Genomic DNA, 21,635 nt, shown 5'->3' with positions numbered 1-21,635 from the left:
CTTTGTGGTGTGTGTGTGTGTGTGTGTGTGTGTGTGTGTGTGTGTGTGTGTGTGTAAAAGGATGCTAGCATTGGGGAGGGGAAACGCTCCCCACTTCAAGAAGTGAGAACAAGCGACAGCTATTATATTTGCCAAGGGTAGGATGTGTAGGGTGTAATTTTATTCTTACAACCTGCTGATTGCTTTGTTGATCTCTGCTTGTGAAAGATTAGCTTTGCAGCTCATCCACAGGTCAGCAGATAGCTCTTCTCCCTGTGTTGTACTGGTCAAGGTTCTGACAGTATGATACGGGATTGAAAATGCAGCTTGCTTTGCTGCTGATTATTTGGAAAATCCCCAGGAACTCAATAGCTGACGACCTGTTGGGTCGAGCTTGAAGTTTCACTGTTCAGACTTGGCGACTTTGCAGATAATTGCATCCTCTTTCTCATCCTTTCAGGTGATTCCAACCATTCTATGGCATCCATGGATGCTCTTTTTTGTAAAGATGGAATGGAATGGAATAGAATGGAATGGAATAGAATAGAATAGAATAGAATAGAATAGAATAGAATAGAATAGAATAGAATAGAATAGAATAGAGTAGAGTAGAGTAGAGTAGAGTAGAGTAGAGTAGAGTAGAATAGAATAGAATAGAATAGAATAGAATAGAATAGAATAGATAATAGAGTAGATAATAGAGAATAAGAATGGAATTGAATGGAACAGAATAGAATAGAATAGAATAGAATAGAATAGAATAGAATAGAATAGAATAGAATAGAATAGAATAGAATAGAATAGAATAGAATAGAATAGAATAGAATAGAATAGAATAGAATAGAATAAAGAAATAAGAACAGAATAGAGAATAGAATAGAATTACAGAGCAGAATAGAATAGAATAGAATGGAATGGAATGGAATGGAATGGAATGGAATAGAATAAAGAAATAAGAATAGAATAGAGAATAGAAGAGAATTACAGAGCAGAGCAGAATAGAATAGAATAGAATAGAATAGAATAGAATAGAATAGAATAGAATAGAATAGAATAGAATAGAATAGAATAGAATGGAATGGAATGGAATGGAATGGAATGGAATGGAATGGAATGGAATGGAATGGAATGGAATGGAATGGAACGGAATAGAACAGAACAGAACAGAATACTGTAGAATACTGTACAGTAGAGTGGAGTGGAGTGGAATAGAATGGAATACTGTAAATAAATGTATATATTTATTCAGTACCCAAAACTATTCGCCTTCAAGAGCCAATGCAGCCGCAGCCATTCTGGGTGCCGCCATCTTATATGAACATCACCAGCAACAAAATGTGGAGCAAGATAACCCTAGAGGGAATATGAGGAAAATTACAAATGATGAATAATGTAGGAAGAGGAAAGGATATTGTCTTTTATTCAGAACGAAGGCCATCCATAGAAAACAATTGACATCAAGCTTAAGCTAGAGGAAAGATAACCGGGTATTTCTCCAGATTAATAACTGTCTCAGGCAATTCCTTGCCACAGCTGGCATCCATTATGTGTGTGTATGGGGGAGGAGGATATCCAACACAATCTGGCTGTTGGTTGCAATAGTATAATTAATGTCCCAGTTCTTTGTACACGCATACGATGTCAAAGCCCATCCAAAAAAAAAAGGACAAGGCCATCTCACTTTTATATTTACTCCCCTCCCCCACTTGCAGATAGCACAATTCAGTCACATCTTTCTGAAGGTAGTTTGTGATGTCTGGTTTTTTTTTTGTTTGTTTGCTCCTGAAAGAAAAAGACATAACTAAAGCAAAAAATTAAAAAGAACAAGGGATCCTTCACGCTCTTTTCTTGCCCTGGGATATTGGGGTATTGCTTATTTGGTCTGAGATTAACAATCTTAGTTAACAAGATTAACAGCAGAACAACAATCAAGGAAACAATACCCTAATCAAGAAACTGCCCAATCTAAGAACCCCCAAGTCCATTCACACCAGTACAGGGCAATCCACTAGAATTATAAAGTGGGAGCAAACCCCGCTCCCTACTAGCACTGATGACGTTACCTAGTTTGGGTAATGAAACATCTGCAATTAAATAACCAAGCTCAGAGAGCACCAAGGACCCCTCGTTTCAACCCTGAGCTACAAATATTCTCCTTTATTGGTTAAGAAGAATGCCATCTTTTTGCTCAACACAGCCAAGAATTTATGAAGAAAGTTTTTTTAAAAAAAGTATTTCAGTAAGATTTGCGAAATAAATCAGGCTAATTTCAACGTTCTTAGCCGTGCACCACATTTAGCTTGAGTGCATCCGAGATTACTTTCTTTTATGGGGGAGGGGGAAAGGGGACTCCTCTGAATCAGTCAAAATGCGGTAAGAATGATTGAAAAGGAGCTGAAGAAGGGATGGTGAAGTTATTGCTGAGATCTAATAAGGGCAACTGATGGGTACATATTGGAGCATGGTTGAGCAACCCATGGCATTTCAAAGGAGCACCAAATAACCTGAAATTAGAGGAATTCTCATTCAAGAGACATTTCTCCCACAGAAAGGTGATCTTGGGCCAGCCACTCCAAATCTACATCTTAAAGGTTGGGTCAAGGAGGAGAGTCCTTAAAGCAAGTCCCACAGTTGATATATCACTCAGAAGAAAAGTATTTTGCTGGTGGATATAACATTCTGGATTAGGGCTCTTGTCTTGAACAATAGCCTAATTCATCATGGATAGTATTATGGATACCATTGCCTTGGCCTATTTTGCTGGTGGATATAACATTCTGGATTAGGGCTCTTGTCTTGAACAATAGCCTAATTCATCATGGATAGCATCATGGATATCATTGCCTTGGCCTATTTTGCTGGTGGATATAACATTCTGGATTAGGGCTCTTGTCCTGAACAATAGCCTAATTCATCATGGATAGCATCATGGATACCATTGCCTTGGCCTATGCTTCACCAGAGACAAATGCTCTTTAATAAGGACTCCTGCCAAAAATTGTTAACAGCTTTGTTTGGATGGAGCCAGCTATCTGTGACCTCATCAATTTGCCTTGCCTGGTTATCAAAATGAAAAAGGAGATTCCGTGTGCCTCAGGCCTTCTCCTGAGCAGATGCGATGGCTGAGAAGTTCTGAGGAGGTGAAAGGAAAGACGACATGAAAAAGAAAAATGGGTCACAGAAATTCCCAAATAATGAGATCTCTGATTATTGGTTACTGATAGAGCAGGATCTCTTTGAAATAAAAGTGAGACTGGTGAGCTTCATAAATCACCAGCTACTCCATAGTTCAGTGTTTCCATCAGTGACTTGTCTGGGAAATATTTCAGTGGCCAAATATCTTTGCTCTGCAATATTTTGGAAAGAAGCTCTCCAGGAAACAAACCTCTCCTTAATTTATATCTTTCTGCTTTTGTCCACTCAGAGGGCTGCTAATGTTTGATACAAGTAGGCGATGAAAATTAATGTTTCCTAACATCTGTAGAAGAAGAGAAATGTAGCAGTGTCAGAAATATAGCCACAATGGTTCACAGCTTATTTTGTCTTTTTAATTCAGTGATATAAGTGCATTTCATAATGTGTTAAAGTCATAGTGTGATTTGCTTGATTTTAACTTGTCTGTTATCAAGGGCTGTGTTTTATCAGTCAAGGTCTGGGGCTTGTACAATGGGTGAATCAAGCCAATTGTTAAATACTCTATGGCTCTGCGCAATGGGTAAACTAGGTTATAACTCAATTTGATAGGGGGGGAAATGCTTTTTGGGGGGAAAATGTAAAATCAAAGGAGAAGAAAATTTCAAAGCAATTCTAAGGGAAGGGAAGGGAAAAGAGGGGAGAGGAGAGGAGAGGAGAGGAGAGGAGAGGAGAGGAGAGGAGAGGAGAGGAGAGGAGAGGAGAGGAGAGGAGAGGAGATACACCAACTCACTTGGTAGCTACTTTGTGATCCCTATAATCAAATCACTCGGATTTCACTTTCTTTCTTTTTTAGGAGAAAAGAAGAGAAGAGAAGAGAAGAGAAGAGAAGAGAAGAGAAGAGAAGAGAAGAGAAGAGAAGAGAAGAGAAGAGAAGAGAAGAATTTGCTCTAGTGTTTAAGGCAGCCAGACCCCCAAAGCAAGAGATAGTAAGTAAAAGTCCCTTCTTAGCCAGGAAAGCTGGCTGGATGACTGAAATGATGTTCAAACCATATAACAGATGGTTACACAGGTAATGAAAAGTAAGGTGCAAACCCATAGAACTGTGTTAACAAAATGAAAGCTAGCCTATAATTTTCAATGTCCTAAAATAATCCAAGGTTTGGGGATGGGAAATAACTAGTTGCTTAAGTAGATGGGGCTATAAACTTACCTCAGTTATATCCCCACCAGCCTCTGCACTGAATATTATTTTATAGATAATCTGGAAGATTGAGAGGTTTTTTTTAAAGACTTCTGATTGCATCATTAAATGTGCCACACGTCTTTTTATTAGTCTTATAAAGGATACGCTTGAGCCCGTGTAATAATTAAGACATTACCTCAGCTTCAAAGAACTTCATTAGGTGTATTGTAGTCTCCACCAGTGTGGAAAATGTTTAGAGTAGTGGCGATGGGCATTCAGAGTTATTTTATTTGTGCCTTCCCTGACCATATTATATGGAAGAGTACTCCAGGTATTTAACATATATAAACTGTTAAATTTAACACTGCTTCCTTGCCATCCATGTTTAATTATTCTCTATGCAAAGATAATCTGCCTTTTTGTAACCAGTATTCAGATATTTCTCTGCACAAAAGGTTAAATTCTCATAACCGTCTCCTCGGTACAGTTCAAGTTGTTAAAAGTATTGCCATATCATCTCCATCTAAATGCAACTCTAAAAAGAGTTCAGTCCTGGGTTGCCTCAATTTACAACCACAGTTACTTACAACTGTGATTACAGGCTCAATTACAGTCATGCATCAAGGACTATCTGTATCAAGGACTATCCATGAGGCAAAATGTGGCCCTGGAAACCTGCTAGGTACCTCAAAATTGGCAGTCAGTTGGAACCAATTTAAGATTTTAGTGGAACAGAAAAGGATGAATGCCCAGTGAGCAATAACATTCAGTGCATTTGATTGAATGAAACTTAAATTCACATTACATTGGAGCCCTAGTAGCACAGTGGTGAAAGTGCAATATTGCAGGCAAACTCTGCCCATAGCCTGGAGTTCGATCCTGACCTGCTCAAGGTTGACTCAGCCTTCTTTCCTTCCGAGATCGGTAAAATGAGGACCCAGATTCTTGGGGGCAACATGCAAATAATGCTTCTATGTTGTAAACTGCCCAGAGAGTGGTGCAAAGTGCTATTGGGGTGGTATAAGTCTAAATGCTATTGCTAAATGCTATTTGATTTTTGTTGTTGTTGTTATTGTTCTTGATTCCTCAATCTATTTAGCCAGGTCCTACTTCCTTATCACTTATTCACATTCCACTGGCAAGCAAAGTGTGATTGTTGCCCCACCCCCCAAAAATGTGCAAGTTTTCAAGCCCTGGCCCCCAACCCAAATGCCAATATTAATTCATTCAGATGCCTCATTGGCATCTGATTGGCAGAAGACAGAAGATTCCCCCCCCCCCTTCTGCAAATCAGGACTGTACTAACCAACCAGCCAAAATCCTAAACAAAATCTGATCTTGAAGATATTTTCAGAGGACCTGTCTTGGTTACCGATTTTAAATCAGAGCGCTCCTTTCTTTTCGTAATGAAATTCTAGATTTATAGCTCCTCTGAAAAATTACCTCTTTACCATAATGCAGCCGTCATCAAAGGCTGAAATCTCAGTCTCGCACTTTTCTTGATAGCCTCCTTCAACTAGATAAAATAAATTGTTGTTCTTCTCTTTACTGTACCGTTACGACATTTGCCAGATTAAGGAAAATAGAAAATGTTCTTCGCTGCATTTTTTTATAGGTGTTCTGAAAGGGAAAACCACAGTACTCAGTTGTTGGTGTTGTTTTTTAAACTTTATCCATAAGAATTGGTTGCTGCTTATTTGAATCACAATTCTCAGAGGGTAGAGAGACCTAGAACGTATATAACCGAATATAGAGTGAGGGCGAAGGTTGGTTCTCTGAATTTGTGGGTTGGTTTCCGAATGTTTTGTTACCAGGCTAGGTAACACCTTTAGTGGTGTTTATGGGAGGTCTGTGTCATTGCTCTTCTGTTGATAAGGGCTTCGGGTGTCGGTGTGACAAGGGAAGGTCAGCTGAGAGATGCTTGTGATGGGTCTTGTGATGGGGAGGTTATTTCAGGTCAAGGTCACTGGAAGGTGTGAATTCTCAGTGGGTCAGGGGTGACTCATCAGCGAGAAGTTGATGATGGGTCTTGTGATGGGGAGGTTATTTCAGGTCAAGGTCATTGGGAGAGGCTTGTGTGGGTTGGTTGGGGGTTGGTGCTGTCTCCGGTTGGCTGTGCGGTTGATTTGGATACCGATTTGGGTTGGTAGGCTGGTTGTAGATCAAAGAAGACAGAATGCTGCAAACGTGTGGGGCTCCTAAAATGGAAGAAATCTTCAGCAAAGTTTGGGGCTCATAGCTGAAAATAAAACTATTCTTAAATAAAGATAAATCTTTATCTGATTTGCTAAGAATTTCAGTATTGCATTCGAAAGGGGAGACCATCGAGCCCTTGGAAAGTAATTATCTATTATGATTACAACATTTTAGGATATGAAATCCCACTGGATGGGGATTTTTTTTTGTCTTGTTAAACCTTACGGTTAGTTCAGTTTATTGGGAACAAAATGAATTAAAATCTTAGTCTTACCGTGATGAGATCTAGGCTGTCAAAATCTTGGTAGCTACTAGATGGAGACAGATAATTCTCTAATTAAGTCGTCACATTTTTGCAGTTCAGGAAAAAGTGACTAATTTGCAGTGTACTGCACATATTTGTACAAATGAGTGGATAAATATAAAAAAGGGAAATTACACATTCCCCATTGCTGTGAATTAATAAAATAACTGATATGGAAGGGATCTCAAGCAGGAGACCCTAGACCATTTCAGACAAATGGCTGTCCAAACCCTTCTTAAAACCCTCCAGTAACCGAGCCAGCCAATATAATACAAGGTCTCCCAACTCTTGGAGACTGTCTATAATGTTACCTTGTTTAAATGGTCTGTAATGTTTCTGAAAAGTCTAGTAGGAAGGTTACATTCCCACCACCCAATCTTGCTGCAAGCCATCCATGAGAAACACCAGATCTTTTCTCATGAAACTAATCCGAAAGGGTTCTAGATAATCTCTTCAGACAAAATCCAGTGCAACTGATGCCCTACCACCTTCTCTACAACAAATTTACTGAAAAAGGAGAGGCTAAAACCTGGAGAGATTGTTCAACAAATCCAAGCCAACCCAACCTAACTACATTTTTTATTATGATTGCATCACACTTGTGTCAAAAGCATTGAGATGCTTCTGGATTGAAAGGATTAGCTAATGGCACCACCATTGCCTGGGGGGTGGTCTGCTGGAGCGAGGGACGGGAGCTACAGCAGCACTCAGGTCTCAAACGTGGGCTTGCTAACCTCCAACCCAGCATCCTAACCATGCCACCCACCATGCTTCTTTTATTATGATTATAGACCAGCATAGAAGTTACACAGCAACTTCAATCAAGACAACACGTTTTTATAAGTAAGTGCATCATAATGTCCTTTGAAGTGGATGGCTTCACCTCTTCCCATCCATTGGCTGGACTTGTTATGACTTACTTATTGTTGAGTGTCTCCATGGTGGAATTAAGGCATCCATTCCTGTCCATTTAAAGCCTTAATATTTCTTCCCTCTGCACGTATTCAATTCTGTTGAAAAACTGCATTGCAAAGAATTCCAAAAGACTCATGCCAGACAGGAGCTGTTGAACAACTGCTGAGTTACTATGCCACTTCTATTAATTAAGCTCACAGTTTGGGTACAGTCTGACTTCCTCTCACAACTGTATGTTATATGCAAAAAAGTGAAAGATAAATGGCTTTTTCAGATTTATTTAACCACTGCAGACTTGGTTGGTTGAAATTACACAATAGGCTTAAGTTGATTAGTGAATTAACCCATTTTCTGGGTTTGTACAATATGCTAAGTCAGAGGTAAAAATAGACAAACTAAAACTAATCAAGCTCAGCATGCTATATATTATAAATTCATTTAATCTCTCTCAGTCATATTTCAAAGATAGGAAAGGGACATCTTTTAAGTCTACTTTGTAATAAGATGCATAAATCAACTTTTAAAAGAAGGAACTAATTACTATCAAACAAAATAATCATATGTAAGTGGCAACAGAGTTTTGCCTTCCACAATAAATTATATCAAATATTAACACCTTTGAACACAAACCATGCTGAACTTTTAAAGGAGGTAGAAAAAAATGATTTATAAGATCTGCAATTAAATGCTAAAGATTAAATCATAGCTTGGAATCTACACTGATTGCACTATCGCAGCTTAACATTTCCATAGAATATGTAAATTATTATTTTACGACTTAAATGCAGCTGTCCAAGAATGGAGAAAGTCTAATTAAATCATTTCCTCTTGGCAATTTTCCTATCACTTCCCCCCCTCTTTGATAAGGCCTTTCATGAGTTCATAACCCTATTAACCTTTCCTATATATAAGAAAGGCAAGATTAATAAGAAATGGAGATTAAAGGTCTGTCTCTTTAGCTTTTTAAACATGTCCATCCTGCATGCTTACAATGAATGTTCATGATCTTTATTCATAGAAATAGACTTATGATTTGTAAATGAGATATAATGCTTTGTTTGTACAGGATGTCCCCCCAAATCTTAGAGACAGCCTATATGTTGCAGGCACCCATCTAACCATTATTGATCAAATATTCCTAAATTAATATTACATTAAAAAAATCTAGCATCACAACTGCATATGACCCAAAATGGCATTACTTCTTTCAAGTCACAAAACAGGAGCAGGTGGCGATTGTTTACAATGTTAGTTCACTCACAACGCCTCTTGGGCCTGACACACTATTGCTTGAAAGCGACAATTTGCTAGACCTCTGAATCATTGCGGGATGATTAAATAGTGAGCATCTGGTGCAAACCTGTTCCACTGTATGTAGATGAAGAAGCAAAGAAATGGATCACAAAACAAATCAGTGCAGAGGTCTCACTCAAGATACAAATGACCAAGACACGTTATGAGAAGAGCTTGCTTTCTGGAGAAAGAAATCTGGGGAAGACTAAAGGGCTTGGAGAGAAGAAGTGGAGGACCATGTACAAGTGGACGGGCTTCTAGTTATCAACAGAAGAGAATGTTTGTAACTCAAGGTTGAACTGTAGGGTCCTTGTTCTCTGAGCTTGGTAGTTTTCTTGCAGACATTTCATTACCTGAGTAGGTAACATCTTCAGTGCTAGACTATCAAAAAACAATGGTTAAAAAACAATTCACACTAATCAAGTGCTCCATTTCCAAAGTAACAGAAAACAAGTAACAGCCCAAAGTCCTACAAAGAAGGCTGTGTAAAATGTGTCCAGCAGGGGGTTGGATAAGATGACCTCTAAGGTCCCTTCCAACTTCTTCTTCTTCTTCTTCTTCTTCTTCTTCTTCTTCTTCTTCTTCTTCTTCTTCTTCTTCTTCTTCTTCTTCTTCTTCTTCTTCTTCTTCCTACTACTACTACTACTACTACTACTACTACTACTATTATTCAGACAAGTACAAATGCACAGCAGTAATGCAGAACGCCAGAAAAAGGAAAGAGACTGCCTATACAACATCTTCCAATGAAACGGATACACAAACAGTAACCTAATCACAAGAAACTACCAAGAAGAAAACCACATTCCCACCAACGCTGGTAGGTCAAGCAGCTGGGTACATACAGTAGAGAGAATAAAAACCCTCACCCACTTGCACTGATGATGCTACCTTGTTGGGCAGTGAAATGTCTGCAAGCAAACAATCAAGCTCAGAGAGCACCAAGGACTGTATGGACTCAATTATAGTAGGATTGTGTGAACCACTTGAAGACTTGAGGTTCGGAGACAGATTACCTTTGGAAGATTCTTCAGGATGGGGACAGACCTTTCTGGAGATGATCTATATGATTTCTAAAAATCAACCCAATCTAACAAAGCAAAGCTATTTGTTGTTGCTTTGTTCACTCACACAACTTAAAGTTTACTGACTGATGGCAACGGTGTTGTTTTTTTAAAAAATAAAGATAATAATTTTAGAAATCTCTACTTTAAAAAAAAAACAACCATCAAAAAATCCCTGAAGGTTTGTGCTAGTCTGCAGATACAATCACTGTAAGATTCTGTCTGCATTGTAGAATGAAAGTTGCTTTCCAGAATAACTTTTAAAGCAACTTCCAGGAAATAAATGCAGCCCAGAGCAAAAATATAATTACAGAGAGATTTGGATTATCAGACACTGCAATGCAAATGTATGAATGCAAGACATGGGTATATCTCCTGCCCAAATTCAGTTTTGCTCTCGATTTAATCAGCCTAAGATGACTTTTGATGTTACAAGATCTAAAGAGAAGATGAAAACAACTGTGTTCTAAGCAGTGTTTGCCAACATGTATCCATACAAGTTAGCTAGGTCAGAAAATAATATTAACTGAATGAAAATGCTTATTTCCTACACTGGATATTCAATTTCATTTTGGTTATTGGCTGACCGTGAAATAGAAAAACGCTCATTTTAAATAATCTTGGAAATTATTTATGAGTGGCATCATTGACTAAGCCTTTGTCAGCTTCTGTCTGTTACTGGGAACTGAAGGATAAGATTCAGCTCTGTTGCTTACGAAATAAAACATCTAGTAACTGGTTGGTCTCTGTTCTTAATTATAAAAATGAAGCTAAGAAGAAAAAAAGACATTTTCCCAGGTGAACAAGAAAAAGGAATTCTTCCATGACCAACTGGTAAAAGAAAAACCAATTATTTCCTTTTCTAAGGACCGTGAGGGTTATCCAACTATATTAATAACATCATTGTGAGTTTCTGCATTCCATAACAGGTATGACCACCCAAAATGGCATTTTGGAATGCCCAATTTTCTGCTTCTCTTACAGAATTGGAATTGGAAGGTCATTTGCAATAGATTGCAAAGCATTTTTTAACATGCCACTGACTGACCTTCTCCAAAGATTCTACGTAGATTAGAATCTTGGAGGTTCATCAAAAACAGTATAGATTGTTATGAAGAATACCCCCCACCCACCCCGATCCCTCCTTTCAACCTTGCTGACAGTTTTAGGTTACACCTACCCTTTGCCTTCTGGTTTATGTAATATCAGAAAAACATAATTCTCAGGGGGGAAAAATCTTTCCCAGAAATTCAGGGAATACATATGTCCTCATATCCAAACCTTTTGACAACCAGATGCAGCCATTCTAATGTCTGTGGGTGAAACATCTCTTGTATTTGAATGGCAATAATTCAATATCTATCATAAAGTAAAGAGAGAAAGGGAGGAGGAAGAAAGCCAGACCGAAGTTGCCAAAAGTTATAAAATAAAATCTGGATAAAATAATGAATGCAATGCAGTCATTGTAACTCTACCCGGAGCCGCAACATCAAATATGTACAGTATTTATAACAGCAATGAAAATATAGCTTAAGGCTTTAAACTTAATGGAACTCACTGCCGGGCTGAAAACCAACTCAATTTGTTCATAAGGGGCTATTTTTATAGGTAAGCAGGGCAATGTTTGAACATAAGAGAGAGTAATAAAGATTGATAAGGAGCTAGGAAAGTTTAAGAAAGAAATGTGCTGATTTTAATGGAGTGAAAAACCAAAGAGGCATGCTGGTATATTGTTTTTGCAGCCTCCGTAATGTGACTACATTGGTGAGATGCATGGAAAACAAATCTAAGCTAATTGAGGAAGCAGGAAACACTCTCTGATTGAGCCAAGCGCATGACAATCCCGTAGATATCTGAATTGCCTCTAAAGAGCTCCCATCTTTTGATGAGGGTGCCAGGTCTGAAATGCATGTTTGTGGCAAACAAAGTGCATCACAATGTGTGACTACGCAGCATCAAAATGCATGGCTGAAGGAAGTGGTTAGTGAACAACAAAGTACGTGCGGTTAGTGATAGAAAGACCTGAACAAATTCCAGCATTCTTCAACTCCTTTACAGATGAAAATTAGAATTTATTTTTTTAGAGCAGATATAAAATACCTGAAGAGCAACTTTGACTCTTGGATTTCAGATATTATCAAACTCATAATCTGTTTCTATAATTAAATACCCACATTTCTGAATAATTTTGCTTCAAAAGCTAAAGGCGCTATATAGGTAAAGGTAAAGGTTCCCCCGCACATGCGTGCTAGTCGTTTCTGACTCTAGGGGCCGGTGCTCATCTCCGTTTCAAACCTGAAGAGCCAGCGCTTGTCCAAGGATGTCTCCGTGGTCATGTGGCCGGCATAACTAGACGCCAAAGGCGCATGGAACGCTGTTACCTTCCCACCGTAGTGGTCCCTATTTTTCTACTTGCATTTTTACGTGCTTTCGAACTGCTAGGTGGGCAGAAGCTGGGATGAGTAACAGGCGCTCACTCTGTTACGTGGCACTTGGGATTCGACCCGCCAAACTGCCGACCTTCTGATCGACAAGCTCAGCGTCCTAACCCACTGAGCCATGGCGTCCCTAAGGCGCTATATACTACATTGTATATATCTACCATGGCAATATATATACTGTATACCATGGCAATATTGCAAGCTAATTCTGCCGACTGCCAGCAGTTCAGTTCTCACCAGCTCAAGGTTGACTCAGCCTTCCATCCTTCTGAGGTTGGTAAAATGAGGACCCAGATTGTGGGGGGCAATTTGTTAACATTGTAAACTGCTTAGAGAAGGCTGTAAAGCACCGTGAAGTGTGGTATATAAGTCTAAGTGCTATTGCTACTGCTATTGACCTACCTACCTACCTTCCTTCCTTCCTTCCTTCCTTCCTTCCTTCCTTCCTTCCTTCCTTCCTTCCTTCCCTCTCCCAACTGCCAGAAGTTTAATCCTGACCAGCTCAAGGTTGACACAGCCTTCCATCCTTCCGAGGTCAGTAAAAGGAGGACCCAGATTGTTGGGGACAATAGGCTGAATCTGTAAACCACTTAGAGAGGGGCTGCAAAGCACTGTGAAGCGTGGTATATCAGCCTAAGTGCTATCCAGGAATAAGAAAAAAATCCTCACTCATTTATAGTTCTGCTGTTTCAGGATTCAACATTTTCTGAATTTATTCAAATGAGCCATTGTTCTTTTCCTTTTTATTTTTTATTTACATATATTTACACCTTTAAATATGTTACACATTGCCTTTCTCTTAGGCTACATCCCAGAGCAGCTTGTAATGAAATTATTAATTAAAGCAATATAAAACAAATATATTCATTAGGGATTATGCCATAAAATAAACAGATTTCTCCTACTTGGGAGAAGATCTGGACAAAATAGTGAAATAAAGAGAGCAGCAATATTTAAAGCCGTGGCTTCCTCAGTTGTAACATATGGCTATGAAAGCTGGACCATCAGAACGGCTAGATGAAGAAAAATTAATGTTTTTGAATTGTGCTGGAGAACATTTGGACCACAAGAAGAACAAAGCATTAAATCCTGGAGGATAAAAGCAGGTTGTTCTCTGGAAGCAGTCGTAACAAAACTAAAGCTTAGAGATTTTAGGAAGTGTAATTGGAGGACAACCTGAAGTCTGGATAAAACCAAAGGCGAGTGAAAAAGAAGCTGGCAAAACTCTCCTTTTTAAACATCTACCTGATGACTTTAACCAGAGATTGCAAGAACTCTGGTGGAGCAGTGGGCTAATGCCTCCTTAAGTAACACCAGCTGCCTGCAATTAGTGCAGGTTCGAGTCCCACCAGGCTCAAGGTTGGCTCAGCCTTCCATCCTTCCGAGGTAGGTAAAATGAGGACCCAGATTGTTGGGGGCAATTAAGCTGACTTTGTAATAATGCCGCTTGGGGTGTGTGTGTGAAAGCCCTAATAAGCAGGCATATACATAGAATGAAGGCTATTGCTAAGCACATTGATTTGTGCTTCTTAGATTGTAAGCCGCCCTGAGTCTTCGGAGAAGGGCGGGATATAAATGGGATTAAAAAAAAAAAAAACTCAAAGAGGCAGCTGTTGACAGGCAGGCCTGGAAAAATGATGGCCATTGGCTCTCAAAGCTTGGGAAGCAACAGAACAACTAAAACAACAACAGTTGCTTCATTAGGGGTGTAATGTATGTTCAACCAGGTCCCCGTTTAGCCTTCTACACCAGCTGCAGCTTTTGGAGCAAGTGCAAAGAGACCCCCAGAATGAATCCATGCATCAACGTTGGGAGCTAAATGACAGGAAGTGATCGCTGTGTATTTAAGGAAAACCAAATAGATGTCTCTCTTGGGGTAGCTTTACACTTGTAAAGCTTTATCCCTGAGATAGGAAGGCAACCAGAATTTTGCCCAGCTTTTCCTTTCGTGCAGATGTCCACACTCAGTGGCTGGGATCATATATTTTGCCACGTTGTGATTTATTCCACCGCAATTTACGAGCTCACATAAACCAGTAGGAAAAGCAACGAAACCCCCAAGCACAATACGGCTGACTACGCTGCGGTGATATTTTAGTTATTTATTTATTCGGAAATGTAATTTCCAAAATGTAAGTTTGTTTTGGGACGACCACAGAGGTCTTAGCAGTTTCTGGTGACTTGTCTTGTTGCGGGTTGATAATACTCATATTAAAGTGTGACAGGCATGAAAATATACAGATTTAAAAATGCAGGCAGATGAGCTGAAGGGATGAAATTTGAGTAAGAAATCTAGAAACTAAGCCAAAATCATTCTGGCAGATTTGCTAATAGTAAAACATAGTTTATTTACACGGCATAGCAAAGAATTAACCGGGAATCATAAGGCTTTATTGGATAGTGTTCAACCCAGCTTTAATTGAGGAAGGGCTTTGCCAGTTCCTTCTTTCTGAAAAAAATAATATTATTTTGGTAAAGAATATCATGGGATAACGCTTATGCTTTGGTGAAATATCTAAGTACAACTAGACCTCAACTCACAATCATTTGTTTAGCGTCTGTTTTTCATTACAATGGCACTGTAAAATAACTGACGAATGACCTTTTTTCACCCTTAAGACCATGGTAGTATCCCCACAGTCATGTGATCAAATTTCAGACACTTGGCATCTGGTGGAGCCTTGGTGGAGCAGTGGGCTAAGGCCTCCTTAAGTAACACCAGCTGCCTGCAATTAGTGCAGGTTCGAGTCCCACCAGGCTCAAGGTTGACTCAGCCTTCCATCCTTCCCAGGTAGGTAAAATGAGGACCCAGATTGTGGGGGGCAATTAAGCTGACTTTGTAATAATGCCGCTTGGGGGTGTGTGTGTGAAAGCCCTAACAAGCAGGCATATACATAGAATGAAGGCTACTGCTAAGCTTGTAAGCAGCCCTGAGTCTTCGGAGAAGGGCGGGATATAAATGGAATTAAAATAAAATAAAATAAAAACTGGTGTGTCTTTATGACAGTTCCAGTGTCCCAGGGTCATGTGATCCCCTTTTGTGACTTTCTGACAAGCACAGTTGATGCGGAAACCAGATTCAAGTAACAAACACGGGGCTAATGTAACAACTGGAGTGATTTAGCCAACTATTGTGGAAAGAAAGGTTGTCAAAAGGGCAAAACTCACTTAACAACTTGTCTTGCTTAGCAGCAGAAATGTTGGGCTCAAATGTGTGTGTACGTTGAGAACGACCTGGACTCTCTATACAATGTTATCTCTCCCGTTTATGTTTTTTTTCACTCACAAAATCGAGACCGCTTTTTAATTAGGAGCAACCATCAACCCTTCTGCTTGTACCTTAGTCTTAGTTCAGATTGATTTTTGTCCTGTCTCCTTAGATATGACAGAAAGATATTTACTATGATCCCCTCGCTCCCACCCCAACCTAAGAAGCTGGCAATATAGTGATCAAAGTTATTATCCAACAAAGAGAAAGGCAAAAAGAACACCCTGAAATTTCCATCTGGCACAAACTGAATAATTCAGGACTTGTGCAGAAAGAGGTTTTTTTGCTATAAATCAGACTGCTGCCTTCCCTTGAAGAAATATCGCTTGAAGCTTCGAAATATAGGATGAAAATACCATATAGGAAGCTATTGGCCAGCATTGTCATTGTTCGTGCAACTAGCTGATCCGGTTGCTGTGTGTACTTTTTCTTAAAAGCTGCTTTACTCCTTTGTTCATCCTCTCTGTTTATGATGATTCTTGAGCTGTTGTGACTGCATAACATTCCTTAGCAATAAACCGACTGTGGCTTAACATGATGGCCTGTCAACAGAGCATGTTAAGGTAGACTCTGGGTTCCCACACAGACTGAACCACAAATCACAAGCCAATTGGAGTCTAATTTAGGTTGTGCAAACCTAGCTTTGGTACACAAGCGGGTGTGCAAAACACTAGGTGCGATGGTTCTTAATAATTTCTTAATAGCTTCTCATTCACACCTGAGGCTAGAGCTTGCTGTCCCTCCAATGATGGATTGTCAACTTGGAAAAGATCTTCCTTTATCAGATAAGCCTGCTTTACTGACCCAGTAATTGTCTGGGGGGAAAAAAAAGATAGCCCAGAGAAAACAGGGGACTATTTCTCAAAATGAAGTTTTAATGGAAACCCAACACCTTGCCTACATAAATTAGCTTCCATCGGGCAGGGGATGGAGAACAGAAGATAGAAAGAAGAAGGTTTCTCTATTCGCTTTTTAGGAATACATTACCCAAACTTATCAGATATTCTATTTTTCTTGGACTGATTTTGACACACTGATGAGAGGTCACATCATAGGTCTTCTCAATGTTTTACAAGTTTTCCTGTTTGCCAGTCGGGACTGCAAAAAGACATGATTACTGATTGGTTAGATCTTTCTGGCTGTTTTTAGATCTGGCCATCTAGAACTCCACAAGAGTTCCAAAATGCCAACATGGAGGAAGGAGGGACTCAATGTTTGGCAATATGTGATGTCAATACAATATGATGCTCCTTCCACCATCTTGCCTGTATTGTTCCACCTGCAGATGCCACCGAAATTAAAGAGATGTTTATTAGTGATACTCCCCTTACATCAACTTGCAGAATAATTAAATCACATTTTGGCATAATTTCCCAAAAGACCTATTAGTTTTAGTAACCTTGAAGTACTTTGGGCAATTAATTTCCCTAAAGGGCTGCATGAGAAACTGGGTCTGTTCTGGAGGGCCACAGCCACCCCACCCCTAACACTGCTGCCACCCAGCCTGTGATGCTTCAACCCCCATCTCTGACACCCAATGCCAATGCCTTGGCCCATCCCCCAACATTAATACCACCAATGCCATGGATGGACAGGGTTACAGACAGCAGGCCAGATGTGGCCCTCAGGTTGTAAAATGCCTGGATCTGTATTAAATAACAGAATAACAAAGTTGGAAGGGAGCTTGAAGATCTTCTAATCCAACCCCCTAATCAGGCAGGAAACCCTATATCATTTCAGACAAATGGCTGTCCAATCTCTTCTTTAAAACTTCCAGTGTTGGAGCATTTGCAACTTCTGGAGGCAAATCATTCCACTGGTTAATTGTTCTATCACAAAATGGGAGAATGTTGGCCTCATGAATTTTGGATGCAAATTCATTTTGTGCACACATCCATACATCACACACACACACACACACACACACACACACACACAAACACACACGTGAGTAAAAAAGAAATAACAAAGCAAGGTGGCCTACATGTTCAGATTCCACTCCATCACCAAGCTTCCTACTGGATGAATTTGCTGAGCCATTTTCATTTCAATTAACCTGACTTACAAAGTTGCTTGGAGGACAACCAAATATGAACTGGAGAGGCATGCTACCTTGAGCTGGTAGAAAGAAAGGTAAGATAAGACATCAAAATAAAGTGGTCTCTACTAGACTGCTTCCATATTATGCAGTCAACATAACAATGCAGTATTATTAATCCAGATCCACATGGATTAACACCAGTTGCTCTTACAGAGGGCAAATGACTGCCGTTGCACACTTAATTAGTTAATTGCGTTGATCAATGGAGGCAAGATTACAATTCAAAGTATTAGCTGTATTTCCACAGTTGGCTACAGACGTCTCCTTATTAAGATGCCTGGAATGCAGCCAACTGCCATATTGCTTGAGGTGCCTTCACAAAAATAAATTATGTGCCATCATAACAGTATGAACATGAGATACTCCATGGATGTCATATAGGGAACATCAAGGCTGATTGGGTTATAATTACATATTAACTAAATTAGCCCGATAATCCTTTATTCCTTCCCCCTGATTTTTTTTTATTTAAATGCAGATGCATATTTTTCAGACATAGAATCCTTACAATTGCAAGAACCATTTCATTTTAATTGTTTGGCAGCCAGAGGCGGGAGAAAAAAACCCTGCAGCATGAAGGCTATGTTAATTAATGGGACTACAACAGCCTAGGAAACACAAAGACCATGAAGGTTCTGGCATTTGCATCTGTGTTTAATCCTGGGAATTCTTCCTTGCCAGTCCTAGAATTGCTGTTGATCTTCATACAGATGCAAGAATTAAAACTGGCCTCGATTTATATTGGTTTGTTGTTGTTGTTGTTCCTGATGGTTTTTGGTTCTTATAAAAATGGATCGTATGTAGTTGAATAGGCTAAGCAATCATTTCAATGTACAGGTCATCCTCGACTTAAAAACCACTTACTTAGTGATCGTTCAACATTCCAACAATGTCAGGTGCCAGAGAAATCAGGAGATTCAGACAATTGAAATGAGTGTAAAGATTTATTGCAAGCTTAAGCTCTGTACAAGAATCTGACCAACTAATGGTCAAGGGAAATGAGCAGGAGATAAGAAAGGCATTCAAGGTGGGCTGGTCTTAGATCTCTTGCTGGTGCGCAGGGACTTGTGACTTATGGTGGGTTGGACCCCTCCCTCAGCCTCAGGCTCTGCCTGATCATCTGCTACACACAGCATTGAAAATAGACTTATGTCCGGTCCTTGCATTTAGAAGCATTGCAACATCTCCACCATCAGGTGATCAGAATTTAGGTACTTGGCAACCAGCACATACTGTACTTATGATAGTTTCAGCCTCCTGGGGTCATGTGATCACCATTTGCAACCTTCACAGCTGGATGCACTGAGCCAGAATATCCTTGACCCACCCTTTTCAGGTAGATGGGCTTGAAGCTCTCTCCTCCCCCAATTCCTTAATTAACTGTAAAATAAATTCTGGTTCACCATAGTGATAACTAGCATCTGTTCTGAGATCCCTGTCACAGCATGAGCCCCTTGATACAGCATATGGAATCTGAATTACCTTTGTCCAACTGAACAGTGGGACATAATTTATCCATACTCCCAAGATAACTATGATAGATAATAAATTCTCTGGTGTAAGCCTGCAGAATGGCAAAGCTAGAAAGCTACCATTTTGAGATGCATGCAGCATTTCCTTCCTTCTTCCTTCCTTCCTTCCTTCCTTCCTTCCTTCCTTCCTTCCTTCCTTCCTTCCTTCCTTCCTTCCAATATTTCCAGAGCTTATCTTTTTAAAGTGTCATGCATTCATTTCTGTGTACTACCTGCAGTTCATTATTACCATTACCAGAAGAATATAAGAGTATATTCATATACTGTACATATTCTGGAAGTAATTTATTGTGCTCCTAACTACACCCAGTTTCTTTTCGATATCATACTCATGTAGATTGCTGAATAACACATGAGTGAAAGACCACATATTTGAAGTCACATGTTTTGAGTCTAATATTGGAACCTGACATTCTAATATGTAGGTTGAAGTTCAGTCATCAAAGGAGGAAAGCATTTTATTAATTAAAGAATACAAAATAGTATAAAAGATGCTTTGAAACTAGTATTATGCTGAGAGAGCATCTTATTTGGCATTAAGTAGGACAGCTTGTAGTAGTAGCAATAATAGCAATAGTAGAAGTAGGTGGAGAAGGAGGAGGAGAGGAGAAGAAGAAGAAGAAGAAGAAGAAGAAGAAGAAGAAGAAGAAGAAGAAGGAGGAGGAGGAGGAGGAGGAGGAGGAGGAGGAGGAGGAGGAGGAGGAGGAGGAGGAGGAGGAGAAGAAGAAGAAGAAGAAGCCTTGTAAATTGGGTAGTTGTTTTTACATTGCAATTTATGCAGTACGATTACATGTTTATATACTTAACAAATATATATACATAATATAGAAGACATAATATTTTGCTCTTAAAATCTTCTCTTTAAAAAAAACAACCTCTCTTTCATCCAGTAGCAACTTCAGATAACTTTTGCTAAATGCTTACTAATTTAAACATCTTCTAATTAAACCTGGATTCATCTGTTTGCAACAGCATTGGTGTGAGGTGGTCTTTTATTTCCTCTGATTCTCAAATATCATTAGATGATTACGGTCGTATGATTTCCTTGCCTCCTCCATCTCTCTTATTTAAGTCAGTGATCAGTTGTTTCTTCTGGGCTCCTCCCTCCTTTTCCAAAAAAGGGAAGGGAAGAAGAAGAAGAAAAAACAATGAGGTCTTTTCCTTCCCCAAGGATAACCGAGGGAAAGCATCAGTCTAGATACTGTCTTTTAAATGTCACCCTCATCGCTTAGACTGTAAATGGAATGATAATAATGACTCTCTGTAGATTATCTGTTGTAATTCATGAGTTTTAGTTTCAGCGGAAGGACTGAAGGAAGACCTTCTTGATCTAATTCTAATACATGATTCATTTATAGGCTGGACTACCACAGAATGTTGCAATGGCAACATTGCTGGAAAAAGGAAATAGATCGATGACTATTATCTAGGTAAAGGTAAAGGTAAAGGTTCCCCCGCACATGGGTGCTAGTCGTTTCTGACTGTAGGGGCCGGTGCTCATCTCTGTTTCAAAGCCGAAGAGCCAGCGCTTGTCCGAGGACGTCTCCGTGGTCATGTGGCCGGCATGACTAGACGCCAAAGGCGCACGGAACGCTGTTCCCTTCCCACCGGAGTGGTCCCTATTTTTCTACTTGCATTTTTATGTGCTTTCGAACTGCTAGGTTGGCAGAAGCTGGGACGAGTAACAGGCGCTCACTCTGCTACGCGGCACTCGGGATTCGACCCGCCAAACTGCCGACCTTCCGATCGACAAGTTCAGCGTCCTAACCCACTGAGCCACCGCGTCCCTTTTGACTATTATCTAAAGCTATCAATTTAATTCAAACTTCAGGCCATCCATGAGTTGCAAAGGATGATTAGATTCACGCATTAGAGGAAGCACAATGTGGACTATCTGATTCTCTTCTAGAACATCATGTGACCCTGACCGTGATTTTGGAATGATGTCGGAAACCTGACAATCATGGCTTGTGACCTGTATGAGTATGTGAGTGTACTCATGGTTTAAAACTGGAGCTCAGGATGAAGTAAGTTCTCGGACGGTGTGATCGTTACTAGCCAACGCTGCCTCCATAACTCCAAGTGATTTGAAAGAATAGTAGCTAGCTGCTAAAGTTATTAGAATACGGCATGGAAAGTACTTTTAGAAAGTGCTCTGCCAATAGTAAGCATTACATTTTTATTTATCAGGCCATCATCCTAAGTACTATTAAGAGGAAACAAA

Source organism: Vipera ursinii (assembly GCF_947247035.1).
Source record: "Vipera ursinii genome assembly, chromosome: 12".
Classification (NCBI taxonomy): Eukaryota; Metazoa; Chordata; class Lepidosauria; order Squamata; family Viperidae; genus Vipera; species Vipera ursinii.
Note: the sequence above shows the minus strand (reverse complement) of the source record.